This window comes from Anser cygnoides, chromosome 2 (assembly GCF_040182565.1).
Source record: "Anser cygnoides isolate HZ-2024a breed goose chromosome 2, Taihu_goose_T2T_genome, whole genome shotgun sequence".
Taxonomy (NCBI): domain Eukaryota; kingdom Metazoa; phylum Chordata; class Aves; order Anseriformes; family Anatidae; genus Anser; species Anser cygnoides.
In genome coordinates, this window is record NC_089874.1 from 114,610,388 (window position 1) to 114,627,202 (window position 16,815).

A 16,815-nucleotide genomic window follows, 5' to 3' on the forward strand; every position below is an offset into this window, starting at 1 on the left:
TGCTGTATCTTAAATTCTAGCCCAGGTTATGTGTAGAGACAATAATACAGATGTTCTCCCCTCCTCTGCACATCCCATTTCTGGTCTTTTAGTGCGGATTACTCAACAATATGGCATTACTGATAGCATAGGTAGTACTTTCATAGGAGGACTCAATCATTTGCTGTATATTGGGTACTGTTACTGACATCTAGGGAACATGGAAGAAAAATGGCAATGAGCTAGGGGCTCTTGGGCAGGTAGATAGTTCATCTGACCCTCTTCATAAAGCTGTTCTTACCTCTTTCAAGCTGTCCTACAAGAATCCCAGATAAAACATCAAGTCTACAATGAATACAAATTGGACTGTATTTGCAAGAGTCCAGTCCAGACTAAATTAGGTTGAGCTTTCCATCTGTCTACCTTGCCATGCATGGCAGTGGGCATTTACCCCAAGAAAGGTGAAGTGTGACATTAACAGCCTCTCTGTGCTCTACATGGGTGTAGTAGCTTTAATTCCTTGCAGAACCCACCAAGAGCTGTGCTGATAAGAGATTATCAGGAGGTGTTTAGTCAGTGAGCTACAGTTTAGAGTTTCCTGATGGTGTAATTCCTGGTGTAAGCCCAAGAATAATAGTCAGAGTATGCACATAAGCAATAAAATGATGCCTCTTCCCTGTTGTCTGTAGGCTGCAATTGTCTATACATCCAGCACTTTGCTAATATTCTTTTAGTTACTGCATTCAGAAGGCTTGTAGGAGATGGATTGAACCCTGACTAGACATCCTTCTCTATTATCACAAGAAGGTGTGGGGGACTTGCAGGAGAAAGAATGGAGTTTCTTAGAGTAGGAGTAGCTGATTACTAGTTTGATGCAAAATTAAGTAAACACAGAAGAACCTAGTGATGAGCTGCAAAAGCATGACTTAATAACAGGGAAGGATTTGGACCTTGTATGCCTCCCTTACCTGCTGCTAACACAGCAATGCGAGGCAGAAGCAGGTAGCAGCTATGTGATGCCAGTGCATCTTTTTACACTGTTCACATTCCATTGCAACTCGTCACGTTTGATTCAGCATAATGCAATGTGACTAATTTAATCAGATGTGAAGTGCACTACAGCAACATGTCAAGTCAGAAATTTTGGGAAGAAAAAAAAAAAGTGTGTGTGTGGGGAAGTGCTTTTGCCAATCCAGGGTTGGATTATTTTTCTCAGCTGGAGGGCTTCATTTACTGAGCTTGGGCTTTTCTGTTCTGACCTTCCAGCCAAGGGCATGTGTCAAGAGGCTTGTATTTCCCAAAGGCAGTGACACAGTCTATTAGGTCATATGAGCTGGATCATCAAGCATTCGCCCACCTCAACTTCTGGGCCACCATTCCTTGCCCTCCCCCACTCCCCCAGCGCTAACTCATGATATGATGCCCTTGCCTTTGACAGATCGGGAAGGGAAAGAAGCATTTTATTGCTGAACACGTACGTAGCGGAAGCCAGAAACTGAGCAAGCTTACTGTGGGCTGGTGCAAGTCATTTAGTAAGTCTGCTTTTCATTAGCTACTTCTGAAACATGACAAGGAGAAAACACGAGATTTACCAGCGCAGTTGCATTTCTAACCCAGGGTTTACCATTGTTTTGTTGTAAGGTGATGATATAATCATAAATATCAAAGCAGCCAGCATCTGGCTGGAAGAAGTTCATCAAGCTTTCAGTACTTTTAGAAAGCACATCCCCACACATACACTTTGGACTATATCTTGGTCTGTGGGTCTTTGTACAAAGAGGCTGCCATTCACAGACATTGGCAGCTTTGCTCATTCAAACACAAAGTGACACTCGTTAAAAAAAAAAAAATAAAAAATCAGATGAGACTTTCTCTGGTTTACTCCTTTCTTTCAGAGAAGTGCCTTCTCTCTACATACAGCACCTAGGACACGGAAAGTTGTGCAAAAAAATTGTTTGCCACCTTTTTACTTTAGGCCTTTTTATATTTTTTTTTCCCATTTATGTGTCATGGCCCTCAAAGGGCTGTAAAAAGCACCAGAGGAATTCACAGAGTGCTAAAACAAGCTTAAAAAACACTTGAGCTCGTGAAAATCTGCCATCCAATTGGACCTAAGAGGGGCAATACAAGGGTCATACAGTCCAGAAGGAAGAAAAATCTGGGAGATAGTGCTATTAGGAAGACAGGGAAGAGTACCTTCTTTGGTTGTTGGAGCAGAGGTATACACATAACGATACAACGGAAAGAAAGCCTTAGTGTGATAAAACATTTTTGCCTATTACAAAGAAGTAAAAACTATTTATTCTGTCCCTCTCTTGTCCCTATGCCAATCATGGCTCAGCCAAGGGAGAAATTCACCCTTCCTTTTCCTTCGCTTCTTTGAGGACTGAAGAAACTCTGCCATGCTGGATCCCTTTAAGACCCAATTATCACACACAGCTGTCGTGGGCTTTTCGTTTAGCTAGGCCTGGAAAAGCTGTGCTGATTGCAATGATCATGTGCTGTGTTAGCTCCGCCTGCAGGGGGGGGTTCTTTCTTCTGGTCTCACTTCCCCTGCCTTGGGAACGTGGTGGAGCTGCCATTTTGTTCCTGTTGAGGAATAAGGAAGAAAGAAGGTCTTTTTCACACAAGAGTTAGGGGTAAACTATAAGGTAAGACTTATCATTGTGGCTTCCTTTTTATCTTGCTAGGTTAGAGATAAGTCTGGCTTGTATAGTTTTTGGAACCTGCTTCCCATTGTCTTTTAAGAGTTCTTTGCTAGTTCCCTGTTTTCATTGCTGCTTTGCTGTTGGCTTTAGGTGGAACCCAAGAAAATGTTTCGTCAGGATGACTCAAGAGATTTCCCTGTTCTTGCTGAAGCAGATAGCCAGAGCCAGCAGCATGATAGATCCCAGCCAGATAGATCCCAAACAGGATGCAGGCATCTGACTTCGGCATGGAAAGAAATAGCTGAAACCAGGGCAATGGAAGGTGACTAGCAAGAAGGGGGTGGTTGTACAGGGAGGGAGGAGAATGAGTTTAATCTGACTTCAGTTCCAGCTGGGTGCTGCTGAAGCTGATTTTTTTGTTCATGGGCATGCATATAACACAACTGAAACAAGGTCCTAAAGATATGAGAGCTCAGGGTGGCAGCTGGCCAGGGCCATTGAAATGGAGTACAGCGTTCCTGTTTGCTCCTTGAAGGCTTCACTTTCTGACCATGCACAAATGATATTAGTCTTGAGGTAAACAGTATGCCTTCTCAAAGGCTTGGTGTGGGGTGGAAATAGTATGAGAGACTTAAAGTACTTAGTGATCAGGTGTTGTAGGGAACATGCTTTCTTGGTTTTGGGTGTTTGATGGATTTGTTTAGCTTGGTCTCTTTCTCTTGTCTTCCATAGCTTACAGGTTTACAAGCCGTGCCCCACCTACCAGCACACACTCGGCTGGTGAACGTCCCTTGGGCCTGTTTGTAATTCACGCAGTGACAGAGAGTGGGAAGGCTGTGAAACTGCTGGCTGGGCTTGATAACTATCGGTTGCAGCGTGAACCACCTCGATGTTGGGTCAGGGACTGTACCGAGCAGGCCTGCTCAACAAATCATGCTTCTGGAAGGCATCTGTCGCAACAGAATTTCCCAGCTGAGGAAGATTGCTTGAGCTCCTCGATAAGAGAGGAATTTTTTTCAATGGATGAAGGCTGTGATGACTCTGGGACAGCCAGCACCCAGGCAGATGTTACCAGTGATGATGCTATCACAAGTTTTGCAAAGGAGTATTCACTAGTTCCCTCAAATAAGCAAAAGAGTTGTTCTGCTCAGAATTTTGACCAGCTAGTAGAAAGCTATTTTGAAGGGATCTGAGCTTCAGCACATCTGTTTGTAATTTGGGATCCAAATCTTTTGGAGATGCAAATGACAGTCTTCATGTACACAGTTTATAGCAACATAGGCTAAACCCTGCATTAAAACCGTGAAGGTTCAAATAGGGTAAAGCCCAGTATATTTCTCTTCGATTGGCAGCCAGCTAAAAAGACAAAAACTGGAATGAAAATAGATCCTTCATATCAGTTGCTGCCTTCTTGGGGAGTTTAGAAACCTGTAATAATCATAAGGCATTAAAAATGGGAAAATGACTTTGAGTCTAAGCTAATGTAATGACTATTTCTTTTGCAATTGTGAGGGAAATACCAAGAAATATGGTTGTATTTTGTCTCTTTCTCAGCAGTAGAGTCTCATTTTAATAACTTCTTGAAGAATATTTGAAATTCAAAGCCCTTGTATATGCCAGTATTTCCTTTCACTAAGTGCTTTAATTTACTCTATAGAGGCCTAGAGGGTTTAGTGTTTGTTTTTTTGTTTTTTTATTTTTATTGGTCTACATCTTAAAAAGTCTAATCCAATGCATATATTTTGTTATTGTACATAGCTGTTTATATATGAATAATGTGAAACAACTAGGGCACATCCTACTTAAAAATGGGGGGGGAGTAACAAACAGACCCACTAGCTGGGGTTAATTGTTCATGTGAAATGAATAATATCCTTGTAATAAACATTTATTTTTCTGTTGTGTTTGTGAGATAGTGTGTAGCTGAACACAAGTGAAGATCTAGGGACCTAGGTTTCTCAGTTTAGAACTCTTGTCTGTATTTAGTCAATGGGTGGACTTCTAGAAACGCAGCCTAGCCTAACAGTAAAGCTACAATGTGTGGTTACTGAAAGGTGGGTACCTGACTGGTGATTTGTCATGTTAGTTGGAAACTTTTACTGTTGGCAGAGCTTGGTTATGTCTCAGAGCTGGTGTTCTTTATGAGGAATGGATTTGATATAGTGGAGATAATTGAAAACTAGATCTTTGAAGCAAGACTTTTTTGGTACTGCTTTTCTTTCTCTACCTTGGTAGGTGCAGGATTATGTAGCTTTTTTTATTACTGCTTACTGGATTTGGATAGCTTCTGCTACAATTATCTCTTTAATGATGTTAAATGCTTGCACTGTATTGCTTCTTGTGTGGTTAAACTTCTGCAAGTTAAGTGTACCTCTTCTGCTTTGGATAATAGGAGCAGCAATAAAGTGGTGGCTGTCCACCTGATGCTACTTACATCCTAATCCAACATACCAAACAACCCAGTATGCCTAACCTGTAGGGAAGGCTTGTTGACTTCATTTAACCTGCACTGAGCTTAAAATTAAACGTGTGTTTAAAATTATGTATTGTGTAAGTGTTCTCATTGCACAGCAGAGGCCCTATACACGTGAGGAACTTTATATATGGTGCAAATTTATACTAGAGTGGATCAGGCGGCTTCTGCTGTAACTTAATATGCCCAAGTCAGGAATGGGCTGCTGCTTTAGTTAGATCTAGCAGTCTGTAAGATCTAAGCATTTATTCCCTGGGATCTGTATACCACCTCTCCCCACTCCCCCAAAAAGGCTAATTCTATGCATTGGTTCTTGGGAACAGTGAAAGTAAATTGTTTTCTTCCCTGTTCTTCCTCCCCAGTTAAGTATCATTCCTTTTGAGTGATGCCTGCTCACCTTTCTGGAGTATTCACATACAATTATAAATTGTGTTTTTTTTTCCAGATTATTTTAAGGCTATTCATTGAACTAGAATGAGATTCTGCGTGTAACTCTTAGTAAGGCATTTAGTAAGCAGAAACTTTGGGCTAACTGACATAGCAGTGGCTGCTTGCTTCTTCATAATTTGTGTGCTCCTCAGGAATTAGGGCTTTCCAGCAATGCTCAGAGCTGCTGCTCTCAATTCCCTTAAGGCCTGTGAGTCTAGACCAAAAAAAAAATAGTGTTGCTTCAACTGAGAAAAAGCTTTTATTTTGGTCTGTGTTGCATTAAAATAGTATAGTAAACGTGTGTAGCTCAATTTGCCTGGCAAGCTTGCCCTGTAAAGGTACTACAGGGTACAATGCAGAAATAACACTGTCATCTGGTTGTTATAGCTGAAATAGTGTAAGGCATCTATAGATACATCTAAAATAATGCCCTTGATTGTATATGTTTCAGAAAGTGATATGTTTGTGAAGTCGGCTGGCGATGTCTCATGTAGTCTTCTTCCAAGAGCATTTGTTCATAAGAGAGGCTCATGAAACATTTAAAAAAAAAAAAAAAGTCACCAGTGGGTAGTAAGATACCAAGCATTGTAGAGGTGTCAGCTTCTTGACAGCATGATTCAGTATTGTGCATTTTCAACTTGACAACTATACAGTTTTTCCTAGTGAATCTGAGATCCTGTAAGAGTTTTTGGGCATGCCTTTCTCTTTCCACAAATGATCCTACAACTGGGATTTTTACGTGTTGAGTTAAATGCAGGTATAAAGGTCTGAAAGATCAAGACTTCTGAGGAAAAAGTCCTCTCAGAGTAACTTCCTAGGAAAGAAAAGCCTGCAAGGCATTAACCTGAAATATCTTTGAAGAAAAATAGATCAAGTAAAGCTGAGGAGCAATCAGGAAAAAAAAAAAATCTCAACTTTCTCATAAAGTAGATAAGAGTAGCTAATATTTCTTGTTTGTGTATTTGAATTCCTATGTTCCTTTCCAGTTTGGCCCTCTGTTATATTTCTGTTTACATATGTAAATAATGCCAAGGACTCCAGGGCTGAAGTCCAGTGATACGGTATCAGTTATCATGAGTCCAGGGTTTCTCATGATGTTAAGCTATAAACCACCAGCTTCTTCCAGTGTAGGTGTTGGAAGTTGTCTTTATGCATTGTATGTGCACAAAGATCATTGTATGTATCAGTCTAGCTAGGTTGAATAATGAGGAAAAAGTAACAAAGTGAGATAGCTCTTGGTATAGGAATGCATCAGGGATTTGATGTATGTGCTCTTGCTACTAGTGTCTACCAACTTCCATGTCACTGCATTTTCAATGCTGCTGGCACCCTTCCTTGGTCCAGCCAAGAGGTTTTGAGCCTCTGGACTGCTGATTCTCTGTGAGTATTTTAGTTTTCATTCCTTTGTTTGGGTTTACAGGGCTTTCTTTTCTTGGTTTGACTGAGGGTATGTGAGAGCAGGTGTCCCCGTGGTGTTCTTTTACTCCTTGCCTACAGCTACAGAGGTATCAGTGCATTCTCTTCAAGTAAGAGTAGGCAGTAGGAAGAAGGTTTGAGGGAGGATAACCGAGTCAGTGAGCTTAGAGACCAGACCGAGACCTCCCATGATCAGGAGCTGTCTTTGTTCTGCCTTTTCATGATAATTATTGCAGTGGGGCCCTGCTCCACAACCGGAGCTCTAATATAATACAAATGGTCATCAATTATTTCATTACAGTAGCCTCCTTTTCCTTCACCACGTCCAACTGCCGTGTAGAAAGACACTTCACAATGGTCAAAAACAATACTGTTTTTCTGGTTCCAGCTCTAAAGTCAATAGATTATTTTTGCTGCTCTGAGAAAAGATTCAAGGCAAACTTCGGTAAAGGATTAGAAGTGTTAGTTTTGCTTTTTTATTTAAACCAGTGTCCGTGGTTACTTTAAAAGATCCAGAGAACCTGTGTCAAAGTGTTAGCTGAAGTGCTGCAAATAGCATGTTATTCCTTTCTCCCCACCTCCTCCCCCAAATAATTCTATTGTTCTTGTAAATCTGCAGCATTCCAGCTGTGACTTGACAAGAGCCCTGACAGTTGCAAAAGCCGAATCATAAGAGCAGTGTTCTTGTTTCATGAATTATTTTACACAGCTAAATTTAATACTTTTCCCCCGCTTCCCCACCTTTCATTCTGGCAGATATTTAAGCTGCAAATTAGAGATGTACTGAATTAGCCTTCAAACCTCGCAAATGCTGTCAGAAAGCTGACTTCGTAATGATGTGACTCTGATATCAAACAGGTTATTGCTTATGTATAGCGGCACTTACAAACATGTGCGTACTTGTAACTCTTGGCCTTTGTGCTGCTAGGCAGCCAGCAGGTCATTAATGTGTGGTACAAACGGGACAGAGCCCCATGGACCCCGCGGTAGGAGCGCCTGAGAGGAAGAGTCAGAGTTTCCAGCAACCACTTTCAGTTGGCAGAGCTGCGATTGGAACCATGTGACACTTGGAGGCAATGTACCACCGGCAGCCAATTTATTACATATGGCAATATGATTAATGGTATCAAATGTGGGGTTGTGTTATTTTTTTTTTAAGTTCAAGAATACTACAGCAGCCAACTGCAGGGAGTCCAAGGCAGTACAAATCTGTTCCATGAATTTAAAGTCAGGCAGATGAGGTTAAATGAGAGGGGGCCAGAGCCAAGATAATGATTGCAAAGTAAGTTGTTTCAAAAAAAGCAGTGTTTAGAATGTGTTCATGAGCAACAGCCCCTCTTCTCTTCTGTCTTACGGCCTTAATGGATACAGGCTGGAACAGGTTTCTGAAACTAAACTGCCTTCTGCTCTTAGCTTCTCTTCCTGTAATCCGAAGACCTGTTAATGGTATCCAACAAAACTTAGAGTCCCAAAGCAAACAGCAGCAAGTTAAGAGGCAGAATGGACTATCATTTTGCTGAAGACTGTTCTTCTTTATGATAGTGATGTGTGGCTCTGGAGGGTGACAACAGATATAGGCCTCCTTGTGCTGGTGGGCCTCCATGCCACTGAGCAGTCCTGAGCACATTTCAGTTGCTAATAGTGACATAGCTAAAGACCACAGTGATAACAGTCAATTTTTATTTTTTTTGTGTAAAGCACAAATACCAATAATGCACTTAAGTGGTGTGGGATGGGGGGGTGTAGAAGCAGGAGTTACGACCATCTAAAATGTCTCATGCACATCACCTTACATATGCTTCTCTGGCCAGCTCCTTACATACCTGGGTCTTCACGTTTGTAGGGCCATGCTATTTTTCAGTCTCCTTTTACATACTGAATGCAGCTGGGCATCTTACCTGTGCTGTGCTGTGATCCTTCCTTACCTTGGCTGTGAAGCAAGTGAGACAAGGAGCTCAGCAGCAGCTAGAGGGGTGAAGTGGGAGCTGCTGCCCCCCAGGCAATGGTTCGCGTGCACTAGGGTGCTGTGGGAAGATACCCTCCCAGCTACAGGTACTTGTCATCTCATGTAGCTGGGGTCATGCTTGTCCAACATTACCCCAACTTGCATGTGCAGACAGAGCTGTCTGACAAGCCACTGCTGCACTGAGCCACTGCCCACTTTGCTTCTACGCAATTGCATGATGACCGTGTGATGAGACATGCATGTCGGGAATCTGTGCAATTGATGGGATTGATGTTAAAGACTATGCACATGTTCAAACCTAAATTTCAGTGTTCTGTGCAACACAAATCCTATGCCCCAATACCTTTTGCATAATAATGGCAGCAATTGTGAACTGCTGCCTTCCACAGTGTAGCTTTGAAAGTATAGAGGTGCAAGTCCTGAGTGAGCACAACTGCAAATATTTAGCATCCAAGTATGATTTCTTTCAGTCTACTACTTTTCCTCTTTTCACACCCTGCCACTATTCAATAATAGTGGAAGAACAAACCTTTTGTTAATACCCAGACTCTTTCATTACAGTGCTGTCATACACTGCATGAGGAGCAAGGCATTTATATCTCTCCTGCCTCAACACAAAACGTACAGCGGGAGGTCTGATATGGCCTAGTGCTTCACTTCATATGCCTTGTGGCCACATGGTCTCTCTTTTATGCGCGTGTATGTGTGTTTGTTATTGTTGGATAATGCTGAAGCATGCACTGATGTGGCCTGCCAAGGGGTTTTTAGAGGCTTATTTGGTCTTTGGTCAAGAAAAAGATTTCCTTTACTTTCTTTAAGTTAAAGGGATAGTTGTCTCAGCTAACTTTAGGCATCTGATGTAGGTGCTGTGAGCTGCCCCTCAGAGATGCCCACCTCTCTCTGCTGATCGTGGAGGGAGCTGAGCACCCTGACTTCAGGTCGAGCCCACCTCAAGCACCAAAGGTGGGTGATGTGAGTTCCCCCTTCCCACGTGCAGACCTGCCTACGCCTTGTGGCTTGCACAGCTCCTGCCTACGGATGGCAGCCTGGCCGGACATGTGTTCGTGTTTTAACAAGATGGGGGAAACCTTTGAACAAATTGCCAGCAAACTTTTTGCAGGGCAAGCGTGGGAGAAGGCTGCCTGCACGAAGTGACCCTCTTGCCGGCAGAGAGGGAGAGACAAAGTGCGGCACAAAGAACGAGCAAATGAAAGAGCTGGCTTGCAACTCTGATCCTTATGGACTTTTCTTGAGCTCTCGCAACAAAAAGTGTAACTCTTGTGATGAATACAGTCCTACTGTTGTATTCCTCTGTTCCAACAATAATTTCAATTGAACCCTACTGCATGTGGAGTCCTTTTGCTTTTTAGGTCATAAAAGCAATATGTGGAGTAGAGACTTAAAAAATGGACTTTTAAAAGACTCCAATGCCTCAATCTCTCCAAGAACTCAACTGATAAATCTCCTGTGTAAAATGATCACATTTTATAGAGAAGAATCTTTGTTAGACATTCATTAGCAATAACATGTGAGCCAATTTAAGGAATGAAACCTTTCTTCTATATAAAACCCACTGTGGTCACTAAAACTAATGACTTTTTTGGCCTACCACCCTTTAATTCAGTAGCAAAGCACGTGAATTTCCCGTATTGCTTAGTTCTCCAACAATTTGTTTATCTTTGAAGAGCAGGTCCCTGACTGTGTGAACTCAGGCACATCCAAAAGGTTAAGTAAGAATAAAAAAAGTAGATCAGGGCCACAAATGTGGTATTTAAAATCACGACAAAGTTCTGACTGTATTGAGGAGGTCTGGAAGAAGAACAGTTAATGGGCTTACTTCTATTTCAGCTCATCTCCACATGTGAAGCAGCTGGGCAGGAGAGAATTGAAAATACAATGTGAATTTAAGTGCCCTGAGGCTGATCTGAACCCATCAAAGTTGGTGCAAAAAATCCACTGACTTCAGTAGCCTTTGGAGCAGTTGATGCATGTTCTGCTAATTACCAAAAAAAAAAAAAAAAAAAGTGTTAGCTACCATTCACTAAATGGAGATGGGAAGAAGGAACACTTCATGTTCAGATTTCTCTGTGTGTGTGTGTGTGTGGCTTTTCTTTAGATCCAAGTTTTTTTTTTTTTTTTGAACAATGAGATAGCAATGAGATATACGGATAGTAAAACTGCCAAAGAACAAAGCAGGCTGAAACACATGCAAAGGTATTTTTTTTCCATGTTTTAAAAATACGGTTGACAATGGGAAGATTTACTCCTAGGTTCAAATATGGTAAGTTGTAAAGAGGAGAAAGCAGTAATCGATCTAATAATTGTTAAAAGAATTCTGTACCGCATTTGCCAAAGCTGTATCTGTGCTTCCGTGGACATGGCTGTAATGTGCCTTGCCTGGAGGGCTGACTGCAGTGTTTTGGGTCTCGTTTTCAACCTGATTGTGGGAGTGTGGCCATGGGGGTCGACAAGCCCCATGGTTGGGGATAACATCGGACTCTTAACCATGAGGCCATAAGGAATGTAAAGAGTTTAGAAGGAACAAAGGAGGGTGATTCAGGAGATGCCTTGTTGTCTCGGGTTGCTTGTTCTCCAGCCTTTAAGGCATGGAAGTTGCTGGGTGTTTGCTGTTGCTGGGCAAAGTGGTTGACCAATGAATAGTTTAGTGGAAAAGTACTGCTGTGGGGTGAATGCTATAAGAAGGGAGCCTGTCCTCACTAAGGGGATTGAGGAGTGAGAGTTGAAGTTATGCCCTCAATAAAGTGGTAGCAGTTATCCTAAAAGAACCCTGGTGTCCGTGTGGTCATTTTGCCACAGATGGTGCCCGAACAGGGAGAGACATGAAGAACAGGAACAAGGACAGGCTAGCAGAACAGGGACCAGGGAAGGAACAGGGACACTGATTGCCTCATGAAGATAGGTTTGGCTGAACTCAGCAAACCGCTCAGAGAAGCTCGTACTGAAAGATGCTGGATGAAAGCACACTCAAGCTGAGGGGAAGCTCATACTGAAAACTGCTGAAAGGAAGGGCATACTTTAAGTCTCTGGAAAGAAGCGCACCCGAGCTGGAAGCTAGCTCAAGCTGAGAGAAGCGGACCCGCGCACACAACTGCTCCTCACTGGCTGAAGGTAAGCAGTGGCACTATGGGGAATCATATGGCCTTAGAAAAAAGAATTTCCTGGTAGCTTTCCAGCTTATTCCCTTTATTATGAACCAGACAGTTTATGATCCTGAAGCACGGGACCAAACTGAGGTCAAGCTTTGGAACCCTGCTACTAAAAATGACAAGGTTGTGGCGGGATTGCTTGGCACCTGGCGAGCAATCTGAGGCCTTAAAGAGCCATGTTGGGACCACAAGCAGAAACATATGGTTTGCCAGACAGTGAGGGAGCTGCTGGCTCGTCCACTGATCCACCTGCTACACCATCGTCCCCTCGCCGCTATTGCCAGCGCAGGCTTTTGCTGTTACGCCCCCTGGTGACCTGGGCGTTCCTTTTGATCCAGGCCCTGTAAGCCCTGAAAAGGATCCATGTCTGTTTCCCTTCGATCTGGGAGGAATAGGATACATAGGGCCTGAAGGCCGAGTTGCTTAACAACTTAAAGCGAGACATAGTGTTCCCACAAGTAGCCCCTGGAACTCGCCAGCGCTTGTAATCAAGAAAAGGAACAGAAAGTGGAGACTGTTATATGATCTGAGAAAAATTAATGAAGTCATGGAAGATACGGGAGCGCTTCAACCAGGATTGCCATCTCCAACTATGCTCCCCCAGTCATGGACATTAATAGTAATAGACTTAAAGGATTGTTTGTTAAACTTTGCCAGAATTTGGAAAACTATGTTTCAACTGACACAGTTTTTGCTTTTATTTTTGCGTCTGTCCACGCAGGAGAAAAGGCAAAGGGTGTGTGTAAACATCTTTCAGCTTTTGCAAAATTAGAAATCCCCAAAAACGATTAAAACAGGTAATGGGCCAGGATATGTGGCCCACACAACCCACTCCTTTTTTTCAACAGTGGGGTATTCAACATCTGACGGGTATAGCTCATTCTCCCCACGGGTCAAGCAGTTATTGAACAGGCCCATGATACCCTAAAAGCTATGCTTCTAAAACAAAAAAGGGGGAGTAGGGGTGTGACCCCCAGGAAAAGACGGCTAAAGCATGCTATGTTCTTAAATATTAAAACTGATGGACAGAGGAAGGTCCTTGCATCTGTCCATGCAGGAGAAAAGGCTACAGACAGATCTGGGAGAAACTTAGTTAAAGAAAGGGCACAAGTCATGGTAAAAAATTAAAGCACCAATCATTGGGAAGGGCCCTACTCTCTAATAACTTGGGGCCGAGGTTGTGCTTATGTTTTAACAGGAGCTGGTCCTAGATGGGTGTCAGCACGATGGGTCCGTCTGGCCATCTCATTATCTGCCTTAACGTGATCACAGCACTCTCCTCCGCGGTTTGGACTCCAGCTCAAACAAAAACAATGTATGGGAGGGTCCCGCTGGCATATGCAGGACTCACAAACGAGGACTCCAGGAGCTGGAGGGGCAGCCAGAGCCCCCCTGGCTGGGCAGAACTCAGTGCCTGCCTCTCCCAGGGAAGTGGTTACAAAGTTTGGTAAAGATAGAATTAGTATGCCTGGTAGTCTTTCTCTGTTTTAATTTGTGTTAATTGTGCTTTCTTAATTTGTGTTATTTGCGCTTTTTTATGTTAATAAAGAAGGTGGAGATGTGGGAGTGTGGCCACGGGGGTCGACAAGCCCCATGGTTGAGGATAACATCGGACTCTTAACCATGAGGCCATAAGGAATGTAAAGAGTTTAGAAGGAACAAAGGAGGGTGATTCGGGAGACGCCTTGTTGTCTCGGGTTGCTTGTTCTCCAGCCTTTAAGGCATGGAAGTTGCTGGGTGTTAGCTGTTACTGGGCAAAGTGGTTGACCAATGAGTAGTTAATGGCAAAGTACTGCTGCGGGGTGAATGGTGTAAGAAGGGAGCCTGTCCTCAATAAGGGGGTTGAGGAGTGAGAGTTGAAGTTATGCCCTCAATAAAGTGGTAGCAGTTACTGATCCTAAAAGAACCCTGGTATCCGTGTGGTCATTATGCCACACCTGATTGTCTTGGCTTTCCCTACCATTAAAATGGAGAGAGGGATAATGTCCATGTACGCCTCGTCCAGTTGTGGATCCAAGGCGTGCGCTAGTGCATAGCAAGTGCTCTCAGACCCTAGAGCATGGCTAAAGACACTAGGTTCCTTAGGCTGAGCCTAAAAAGACCCCTTAAAGGTGCTATGTAGGATTTATTTTTCCTAGAAGAATACAAAATTTGAAGCCTGTTTTGTTTTTACGCAGTCTCCATAAGAATGTGTCTCTATAAGGCACAATTCCTTAGTGCCTAATTTGCTTCTATTATATTCTAGACAAATTAAGAACAAAACCATGGGGGAATGCATGGAAAAGTGTCAAAGTGACTGAGAGTCAATTTCCTGGGACTTCAGCTGAAATTTTAGTTCCCAAGTTGCTTTTAAAACAGGAATTAGGTTCCTGAGTCACCCAGGAACTAATGAAAATTTTCCTTTGAAATGTGATGAGGAGCTCAGACAGAGCAGAGTGATACACAGTCCTTGGGGTAGGATTGCCTGGAGAGACTGATGGTAAAGTGCATTTCATGCTAGCTGTAACATTTTTAATGCAACTTATTAAAAAATAAAATTAACAGCATTGGGCAAGTAAGTGATAGATCTGGCTGAATGAAGAGATGTTAAGGGGGACAAAAGGGGGCGTGCAGAGCATGAAAATGAGTGACACCTTGGAAGCGCTGGAGTGCACTTTAGTGCCTTTGAGAGGTCTGGCCCAGCCTCTTCCAAGGTGGCATGTTGTGATGGAGGCAGCGGGTGAGTCCTGACACTCAGAGGGCACTCTCCAAATTGGAGTGGTATGAGCAGGTTCCTTCACTGATTTCCCCAGCCTTGGGAAAGCTGGCTTTAGTTTCTGGATCCCTTGATGCCATTGTACCTACCTGTGGGCTCCCAGCAAAAGGCTCCTTATTAGCTGCACATTCCTGTGGCATCCGTTTTACTGACAGGGACTGGGTGAAGGAACCTAATGGCTGCAAACTACTCCAGGAATAGGAGGTCAATGACAAAAACCAACTTTCAACCACATCAGTTTCTCATTCTGGCGTATGCCACGTCTGTGGGGGAACTAATGCTGGCGTGAAGGAAGGGGACCACCTTTTAACCAGGAACCTGCGCCTACACCAGCTTAATCTGTTGCGAGAGTGCAGTGTAACTAAAACCTAACCCAGATGATTTTTGGATTATTTTTTCCCTTTGTTACAGCAGAAAGACTTTTAATTTACCCTCATATTATGACTTCATCATTAATAAGGAGGAAAGTAAGTAATGAGACAATGTGTACAAAATGAACAATTTCGTACCATAGCAAGTTGTCTGGCGAATTCTTTCATGAATGCTCTCTGTGTGATATTTCTATAGTATAATAGATTCTGGCTGTTCACTCTAATAATTCTAAGCTTCAGGGTAAGATTTTATTTCTCTTTTGAAAGTAATATAATCAGTGGTGCTAGCACAAAATTCCCTGTGTGTTTTTGTGCATCCTTAACACTTCTTGGGATGAAAGTGAAACTTATATTATTTAGAGCAGTTCAAAGAACTAAGTTCCTTCTCTAATGGTGGTTCCTGCTAGAATTCCTTATGAAAAAACATTAACCAAGCTAGTGGAACTACAAAGCATAGTAGGTATTCTATGTTTGCAGAAGGAATGGGTCCAAAAAGCTTTAGAAAATGTTAGTTTCTTTGCACAAAAGGCATATTTTAAAAGTCACCCAAGGACAATGTGGATATTTGTCTATCCAGGAATTTTTATTTGTGTGTTATCTGTGTGAAGCTCCTGGAGACAAGGGTAAAGGGTTTTGGCAAAGCATGAGGTAGCTTAGGACAATAATGATGCAGGCACCAGCACGTGTTTTGATTGAATTCTGTCTTCGCTTGTTAGCTTTGATTCACTGCTCCGTCAAGAGGAGCACAGAGCTTTCCTGCGCTCCCTTCATGTTCTCTGCTTGCCAGGAGAAAGGACCACTACTGCTGCATCCATTCAACTCCCAAGCTCCTGATCTTTTTCTTGATTTCCTGTGAAGCTCCACAGGTTTTTTTTTTTTTGCTTTTTTTTTCATGGGAAAGTTTATCGTGTCCTGTCCCTGTAGAGCTAGAGCTGTGTCTGTGGCAAGCCAGACTCTGCACTGCTGGAGAGCTTGCTGAGGCAGTTCTTCTTCCCAAGGCATCGAGGGGAACGAGTTTCTCATCTGCTGGCATGAGTGTGCAGATACTAAGTGGTTCTCAATATTATAGGTTCAGAGATTTTTCCCTCAAATTGCACAAAGTTTCTCATGCAAGAAGAATAACTTCAAAACCAGAATGTGGTCATCTGTGCCAGACATCCTTCCCCTGTCTTCCCACAGTTGTTTAAATCTCTCTTGCAGCAAGTAACCTTTTTGCTTAAAGACTGAGAAGAAGCTTTCCTGCTGCCTCCTGGGCAGTGGAGACCTTTCCTTATGCTCCAACAGCCAGATCGCCTTCCCCTCCTTTCTCTGCTACTGTGCTGTGCTGCTCATGCACATGTCCCCAAGGCCTTCATGGGATTTTGTTGGCCAAAACTAAGGTTAGCCTGGAATCACTGTTGTGTTTTACCATGTGGTTGCAGTCCTATGAGCTGTATTTCTTTGTAAGAATATTCACAAACCGAAGTATCTTCTGTGCTTATTTGCTTGTTCTAACCAACTTTCTCAAGCTCCTAAGGCGTTATCAGCTGATTCACAAGACCGTGAGTTCATTAATATGGAGTAACTCCTCACCTTATGATTTTTATCCATTAATATGAGCGTGTTTTTAGC

General features: G+C 42.8%; 1 long non-coding RNA gene across 1 annotated transcript; it reads left to right on the plus strand.

Annotated features, from left to right (window-relative positions):
- The first annotated feature begins 2,473 nt into the window (after positions 1-2,473).
- On the plus strand, positions 2,474-5,169 carry LOC106037624 (uncharacterized). The gene is made up of 3 exons (XR_010829650.1): positions 2,474-2,630; positions 2,778-2,949; positions 3,360-5,169. It is a non-coding gene; the product is annotated as an uncharacterized lncRNA (long non-coding RNA).
- The last annotated feature ends 11,646 nt before the right edge of the window (positions 5,170-16,815 follow it).